The following is a 7,701-nucleotide window of genomic DNA, read 5'->3' as shown; positions in this document are numbered from 1 at the left end:
TTTCTATAAAAAGGGATATTTTGAGTTGTTATCTTCTAAGACGTGTCTATTTTTATTAAACCTGAACCTTTGTGTAACTGAAATACTTGGTTGACTGAGGGCTTCTCTTTAGAAGCAGAGTGTGATCTGATTGCACTTCCCAGCTTTCACGCCCGTGCATTGGCCTGCGTGGCTGCCGTGGGCTGGTCTGCCCGACGACAGGCGTTCCTTTCCTCAGTGCTGGAAGTGGGAGGTCAGCAGGCACGGAGGCTCCAGCTGTAGCCTCTCTGGTCAGGACTTCCCCCAACAGCTGCATCTAACCTTTGTCATCTCCAAGGTTGGGGCACAGCGCCACCCTCGCCCCTGCCGCTGCTCAGCTCTTCCAGTGTGTGCTCTTCCTGTTGAAGAAGTTCTGAAGAGGAAAGCTGTATCCACTCACCTCTGCGCCGTGTCCAGTCTGGGAGCTGCTGTGCCCTCTGCAGAGAGGAGCCTTCTCGTGTGTGGATGCCCTCTTGCTGCGGGGCCACGCAGCTCAGCTCACACTCAGCTTGCTCTGCTTGGGCTCCGCGAGTGTCCTCCTGCCAGGCAGTGCCCAGAGCTTCGTAGTGTGATCGCAGCATCCGTCCTTTGCAGTCTGGTTAGGACTTGGTGGGGTGTTACTCTTTGTTCCACGTGGTGCCAGCTGGGGGCTCGCTTCCAGCAGGTGTGCACGCTCTGGAATCATCTGGCTCTGCAGGTGTGTGCGGGTCCTCCATCCCTCACATAGGTCCTTCAGTTCCTGCACTGGGTTCCAGCACTGAGTGTCTGGAGGGCCAGGCAGCTGGTCCCCAAGTGTGTCAGGCAACTTTGCATCACTGTAGTGATAATTCCCAACAGGAACATCTTAGAGGAGGAAAAGTTTATTTTTGCTCAAGGTTTAAAGGTCTAGTACCTGGTCAGCCCATTCCATCAATCTGGGCCCGAGGTGAGGCAGAGCATCATGGCAGAGGGCATGGTGGAGGCAGACTGTCACTCATGCAGCCAGGAAGCAGAGAGGAGACAAAACAAACCCCGAAGGCACGCCCCGACCCTCCTCCCTCCGGCACCTCGTTTCCGCCCAGCTGGGCCATTCGAGTCAGGAGTCCACCAAAAGGACCCTGATGCTGACAGGGCACAGCTCTCATGACCTAATTTCACCTCTAGACCTTCCTGCCTTGCCAATTTTTGTTGTGGGGTGGGGGTGGCTGTGTCCACAGCTTGACGTGTCTGCTGAGTCAGCAGCTTCCAGCTGAGTGTCACCTGGCCCTGTGGTGGGTGCAGGGTGGAGTTGAGCCTGTGGATTCCTGCTGCAGAGCTGTCCCCACCCAGAGCCGTGGTGAGCCCAGGCCATGGCCAGGTGTGGCCTCTTGCTGGTGAGCCTCCTGGCTGCCCACATCTGCTCTTCCACCACACGTCCCAGGCCCTGCTCTCTTGCAGAGCTGCCTGTGGAAATCTGGTCCTCCCACTGTAGGCAGGGACCTTGGGCGACCTGCAACTTCTGATCAAAATGATGGTAACCTGTCGGAACGTCTGAGCATCCCTGGATTTCTTTCTGTTCAGGAGCAGGAGAAGGCTAAGGCTTGTCAGCACCTCCAGGTGACACACGGAGCAGCAGAAGGTGACACCTCAAGCCAGGGACTGACAGCTGCACTGGAAAGTGAAAGACACCCAGTGTGCAGCAATCACACTACGGAGCGAGCTGCCGTTGTCCCGGCCGCGTGCAGGCCCGGCAGCAAGGCACGAGGCTGGGTCCCTGCTGACAGGGCCTTGCTTTGGCCTTTTCATATTTTCTCTTAGCACAAAGCCCTTCTTGTCTTTTCCACTGAGATGTGATCTGAGTCGCTTAGCGTCGTGTCACTCGAAGTGGCTGGGGCTGGCCTGGAACTTGCTGAAACCGCAAGTTGCTGGGATTTCAGGGGCACACCACTGTGCCCCACTAGTTGGCTCTTTTCAAACTGTGACAGCCAAGTTTCTGTTGCTCCTTTCAGAGACGCAGACGTGAGGTGGAGTGGCCATCAGAGAGCCAGCTCCATCTTGCATTAGGAACAAAAATTCCAGCTTCGAGAACTTCACTGCATTCCTACGTAAGGTCGTTCCTCTCCCATGTGACCTTGCACCACTGGTGAGACAAGGCCGACTCCTTTTCACACTGAGACTGGTGTGCCACCCTGGGCTTCGTGTGTCATGTCACACTGCAGAAGTCATATTCTTTGGGGCTTGTTAACTTGACCTTCAAGAAATGAATCCGGCCATAAAGAGCTCCTGTTGGTTTCTAGGATTCAGGGGCAGTGAAGTCAGGTGGTTAGGGAGGGGTGAAGGCCAGTCAGCCAGCTTTGCCTCCTGACCTCAGACCTGCAGCAGGTGCTGGCTGCCAAGCTTCCATTTGCTCACGTATTCATGGGGAAGAAACCTCTAGGGCAGGAGAAGTGCCCCACAGGCTGGAGGTACAAGTTGGGGATGTGTGCCCGCCAGGGACCGGGGTGTAGGGCCTCGCTGGGCCTCTGCAACAGGAGGGACTGCCACACGTGTGTGCAGAGTCCACGGGGTGAGGCAGGCGTCAGAAAAGACAACAGCCAGAATTCCCCCAAACGTGATTTAAAGGACAGGTCAAGCACCCTTGTCCAGGAATCAAATGCTCCAGAATCCCAGCGTTCTCGAGCTCTGCCGTGACACGTGGTTTTGTATTTTGAGGCATTTTGAATTTTTGGATTAGAGATGCTCAACCAGTAAAGTCTATGTAAATATTCCCAAATCTGCAGAACTTCAAAATGCAAACACTTTGCTCTCAAGCACAGCAGATGGGTATCCAATGCAGACAGTCGGCAGATCCGAGACCTGAGCCAGGGACAGAAGGAAGCCACCACAGGACAGAGCACAATGCGGGACTGGGGACTTCCATGAGGAGGTCTGTTGCAGACGCAGGGAGGCACCGCCCCCTGTGGGCAGAGTAGGGACCGCAGCCCAGAGCCCAGGGCCCGGGGCAGGAATGAAGACTTTGCAGACAGGCGTCTGGGTGCCCGGGTTGAGGCGCCGGAGCGGGAGACGGACGCAGCAGACGTACGCACACTTGCTTGCTGGCTCAGGGATAAGACTGCAAGGCAAGCCCAGGCTGCAGGCTGACGCACGTGGCCAGCAGCAGAGCTCCGGGGGAGGGATGGCCTGTGGCTGCAGGAGGCAGAGCTCAGCAGCTGCTGAGCAGCAGAGTCAGCCACACGTCAGCAAAGGGGGCAGTGAAAGCTCGCCTCCAATAGAAGGCAGGAAGTGGAGTCCTCCAGTCACAGTAAAGTACCGTGGAAGGGTTGTGGACTTGATGTGAGTCCTAGGGGCCACTGCTTTGGAGATCTCCACGTATTCAGTGGGGTGGCTTCTGAGCTGCTTCCAGAACTGCAGATCGGCTTGCCACCCACACCTGTGATTCGGGGGACACTCACATCGCGGCTGAAACCAGGAAACTTGGGAAGCTGAAGTGGAGCCTGTTGGCAGAGCTGGTCCACCACCTGCATCTGCCTCCACCATCCGAGGCTGTCCTGGAGTCCTGACAGCAGACCTTGGCAAGGATGGCTGCAGCTAGGGTCTCTGAGCTCTGGGAGGAGGGGGGAAGGCTGCCAGGCCAACAGCCAGACACCACCACTGACCACTACCCTACCTCCGTTCAGCCCTCATTCCCAGGCTGGCCCTGCACAGCAGCCTGAGCTCTGTCCTGCTCTCTTCCACCTCCACCCTGCTGCCCAGGTGCTCGGGATGGACACAGGCCAAGGAAAAGGCCAGCCGCCGGGATGGGAGGACGGAAAACACAGGAAGCCAAAACTACTGTCTGTGGCACAAATGGTAACCATGAGAATAGTAAGACTTGTTCTGTGGAGTTCTAAGAAACACAAGAAAAGAATAAAATGCCAGCCAAAGTGCAGAGGCATGAGGGGCTGGGGATTTTCTGGGCACAGGAGAATCCTGTGTATGCACGGCTAAGTCACAGGTGATGCCGACGTGTCAAGAGCAGCAGCTTCCGAGTCAGCCAGTGAGCACAGGAGTGAGCGCCAAAGAGAAATTCAGGGAGCAAAACAGACCTGGGATTCCCACCAGGAGCTACAGCCAGGCTGTGTGCAACCATGGGCTCTTCTGCCCAGGCCTGGCCATGTCACCCCGCAGTCCGGGGGCCACTTGATGCTGAGGTGCCTAGACAGCCCTGGGCGGTCGAGGTCAACGCCCTACTTTGTGTTTGGAGCAGACGGTGAGGATGGCCAGGCCAAGGTCCAGCACTGGAGAGCTGGAGGAAGGAGACCGCAGAGCCTCGAGGGGCGCAGTGCCCCTCCCCCGGCCAGAACCCTGCTAGAGAGTGAGAATGTGGACGTGGCCAGCAAGACGGGTTCTGACCAGGCACGAGTGGGCCGCACGCACTCCTGACCTGCTGCAGGAGGCCTCTGGTGGCCTCAGAAGCCTCAGGTCTCTTCACCTCGGTGAATGCAGGAGAAAACCAGTGTCTTCAGCACACACGGGGTTGACCCTGTGCCAACATGGACCCTGACCAGATGCCAAGGGGCTGGGACGACCTCACCCAGTGCCGTGAGGGCACTGGGGTTAGGCTGCCCCGTCTCTGCAGGGGTCGTGCAGACCTTAGAAGGACAGACCAGGCCAGCGGCAGCAGACCGGAGAGCCCACCGACTGAGCCAGCAGCCCTCCCACAGACGGGCCTGCTCTGTGGCAGACGTCACTGTGGCGGGCGGGGGGCATGGGCGAGGCCACCGGCCCCTCCCAGGGGCACAGGTGGGAGTGCCTGTGGTCGGTCCTCACCAGCCCATGGCCTCCACAGCTGCCCCGTGAGGCCTGCCCAGGGCAGCAGTGCAGCACCGTCCTCCTGTCTGGGTGACAGTGGGAGCCCGGAATGCCCTCATGGAGTGGCCACTTTGTCCTTCAATACTGGGCTCTGGCCCTGCAGGGCAAGGTCCCCGCTCCACAACTCGGATCTTCAGGAGAAGTTTCCCATGCTGAGGTTCCAGGAGCGCTCATGGAGGGCCAGACCAAGGGGTCTCCCGCCTGTCCCTAGAAGATGTCCCCAGCCCTGTGTCCACTTGGGTGCTGCAGCGTTGGCGGCTGTAAGTCCTAGAGGACGTCCAAACGTGCTGCATGACACCCTGGACCCTGCTGCCTGTGAACCCGCGTGGTTCTGAGCCGGCATGCTTAGCACAGGGGATCCTTGGGCCTCGGCGATCCCAGCCTGAGCCCCCCGGCTCGCTGAGCGCTGAGCCTCCCCCTCCCCACTGAGGACGGAGGGGCTGCTTCCTCCTGGGCTCAGCTGCCCTGGGCCCCTGGGAGGCAGTAGGTGGAGACGTGTGGGTGCAGCACGGGCGTCCCTGCGGTCTCCTTCCTGGGTCGCTCACCTGCGGGGGTGGCTCCTGGACACTCCTCTGCTCTGCACCTTTCTGATTTTGTTCTGGACTGGGGAGACCTCTGCAGCTGGAAATCCACTTGATGGCTTTTCTGTCCAGATCGGGTGTCCTCCTCCAGAGCCCTCGGGGGCAGACTACCTGCTGGCACCCACGGGAGGCGCACGCTTCCTCCCATCCCTGCCACTCGGGGTCTGTGCGCTGGGCGTTCTGTTTTCTTTTGAGGTCGTTGGTGACATTTTATTTTGTTTTATTTTTGGTAACAGAGATTGAACCCATGGGCACTCCTCCACCGAGCCACATCCCCAGCCCTTTTTGTTTTTTATTTTAAGACAGGGTCTCGCTGTATTTCTGAGGCTGGCTTTGAACGAGCAATCCTCTTGCCTTAGTTTCCTGAGTCACTGGGGAGACAGGCATGCACCTGGCCATTGTGACCTTTGAAATAAAGTATGCTTTACTATGGTAAAATGTGTGGAACATAAAAGTGACCTTGAGCAGATCACTCTGTCACTGGTCGCCTTCTTAAAGTGCTTTCTCTGATCGTTGGTGGCTGCATCTATTTCTGGAAGCAGATCGGATGTGTCTGCTCTTCTCCTTTGACCTGGTTGGGTCACGAAGCCCAGGACACTCACCTGGCTATCCTAATAGCCACATTTCCAGCCAAGGAGGCACTTGGGAAGACAATCTTTTAGTTCCTGACCAGCAAGCAAAGGCTAGTGGGTGGCCTGGGCCCTGTGGGGAGGGGCGTGTTCCAGGGTCAGTGCCTGCTGATGGGGATGCAACAGCAGTAGTCAGCCCACCTCTCTGATCCCCCAATTCTGGGCCAAGGTCATCTGTTTGCTCTGTGACCAACTTTTGCACACTCTCCATGCCAAGACCAGAGACAGTGAGAAACCTGAGGGGACCCTGCAGGACGGGGCATGTTCTCCATGGGAGCACTGTGCAGTCAGGACCCATGGTCCATCAGGGTGGACAGCTGCCCTTGGCCAGGCTCTGCTGCACAGTCCGGCTCCTGCTGTTCTTCTGGGTCCTGTCTATGTCCGCTTGAGCACTGGGGTCCTGCATGGTCAGGGCTTCCTGCAACTGGAGCATCACATGGACCATGGCCAGGGCCTTCCCTGAGAACAGAGTGTGCCTTTGAGCCCTGGAATCATGCAGAGCATGGGAGGCGAAATCCCCTGACCTGCTCAGCCTGACCTGCCTGTGCCACACGGAGCTGCCTCCCGCCCCCTCTCCCTCCCCACCCTACAGGGGCATGTGTCAGGACGCTGGGGCCTCGGCCTCACTGCCACATTGTCCTGGCCACTGTCCAGGTTGACTGGTACCAGGAGCCTGGCCTTCCTGGGGTGCGCTGCCCAACACCCCCGTGATGAGGTTGGCTGAACACGCCTGGCAGGCCCCAACATGAAGACGCACGCATGCTCCCCAGCATGTGTGTCAGGGACACAGGCTGCCCATTTGTCCCCTCACTGAGGGTCATGCTTTCCACCACTGGTCCATCAGGTTGCGCCAGCACAAAGGTAGGTTGATGGATGTTTTCTGAGCAGCTCTCTGAGGCCACCTGGCGAGGCTCTAGCCTCCGACAGCTTTCCCCTGAGGCCCACCCGTCAGCGTCTGACAACCCCCACCAAGGGTGTGCTCACGATGGCGCCCACCTGTCCAGTGACCGCATGGTGGCCGCGGGGGCAGGGTTCTTGCACAATGGAGTCTTGACCCTAGACCCTTTACGGGGCCCCACCAGGATGGAACTAAAGACAGCTGGCCTCTTCCTGGAGAACTCGTTCATCACCTCCCATCCGGCCTTCCAGCTGCCTGCCCATCTGGGTGCCCCGGGGCTGCTCTGAGCAGACTGAGTTTGGCCCCCAGGCAGGTTGGGCTCCCTGCACTCTCAGGGCTCCTGCCTCCGACCGGGAACCGGGCTGCGTGTGCATGGAGGTGGGCAGGGGCAGGGTCCGCGCTGCCCCTCTGCAGTCCCCTCCCTCTTGGCAGAAAGACTGGCAGACACTGCTTCCTGGCCACCTTTGTGCCTGCTGCCCCTACCTTGGGTTCGCCGTCCAGACGGAATGCTCCTGCACGGAGCTCTGGAGGCAGCAGCTGCAGACAGCCCCTGTGGCACGGTAGACAACGTGGGTTCAGTCTGCACGTTTTGCTGGGAGGAAGTGATGCTCAAGGAGGGCAGTCACTGCAGGTCCCACAGGATCCACAGACTTGTGGCCACCCCCGTGCCCTGCAGAGTCAGAGGCACCCCTGCCCCGTGACCACCTTCCCTTGAGAGTCCGAGTTGGACTCTTCTGGATGGACCAACAGTGGATGCCCGTACCAG

The sequence above is a fragment of the Sciurus vulgaris genome (genome assembly GCF_902686455.1).
Source record: "Sciurus vulgaris genome assembly, chromosome: 4".
NCBI lineage: Eukaryota > Metazoa > Chordata > Mammalia > Rodentia > Sciuridae > Sciurus > Sciurus vulgaris.
This window is presented reverse-complemented; position numbering follows the sequence as displayed.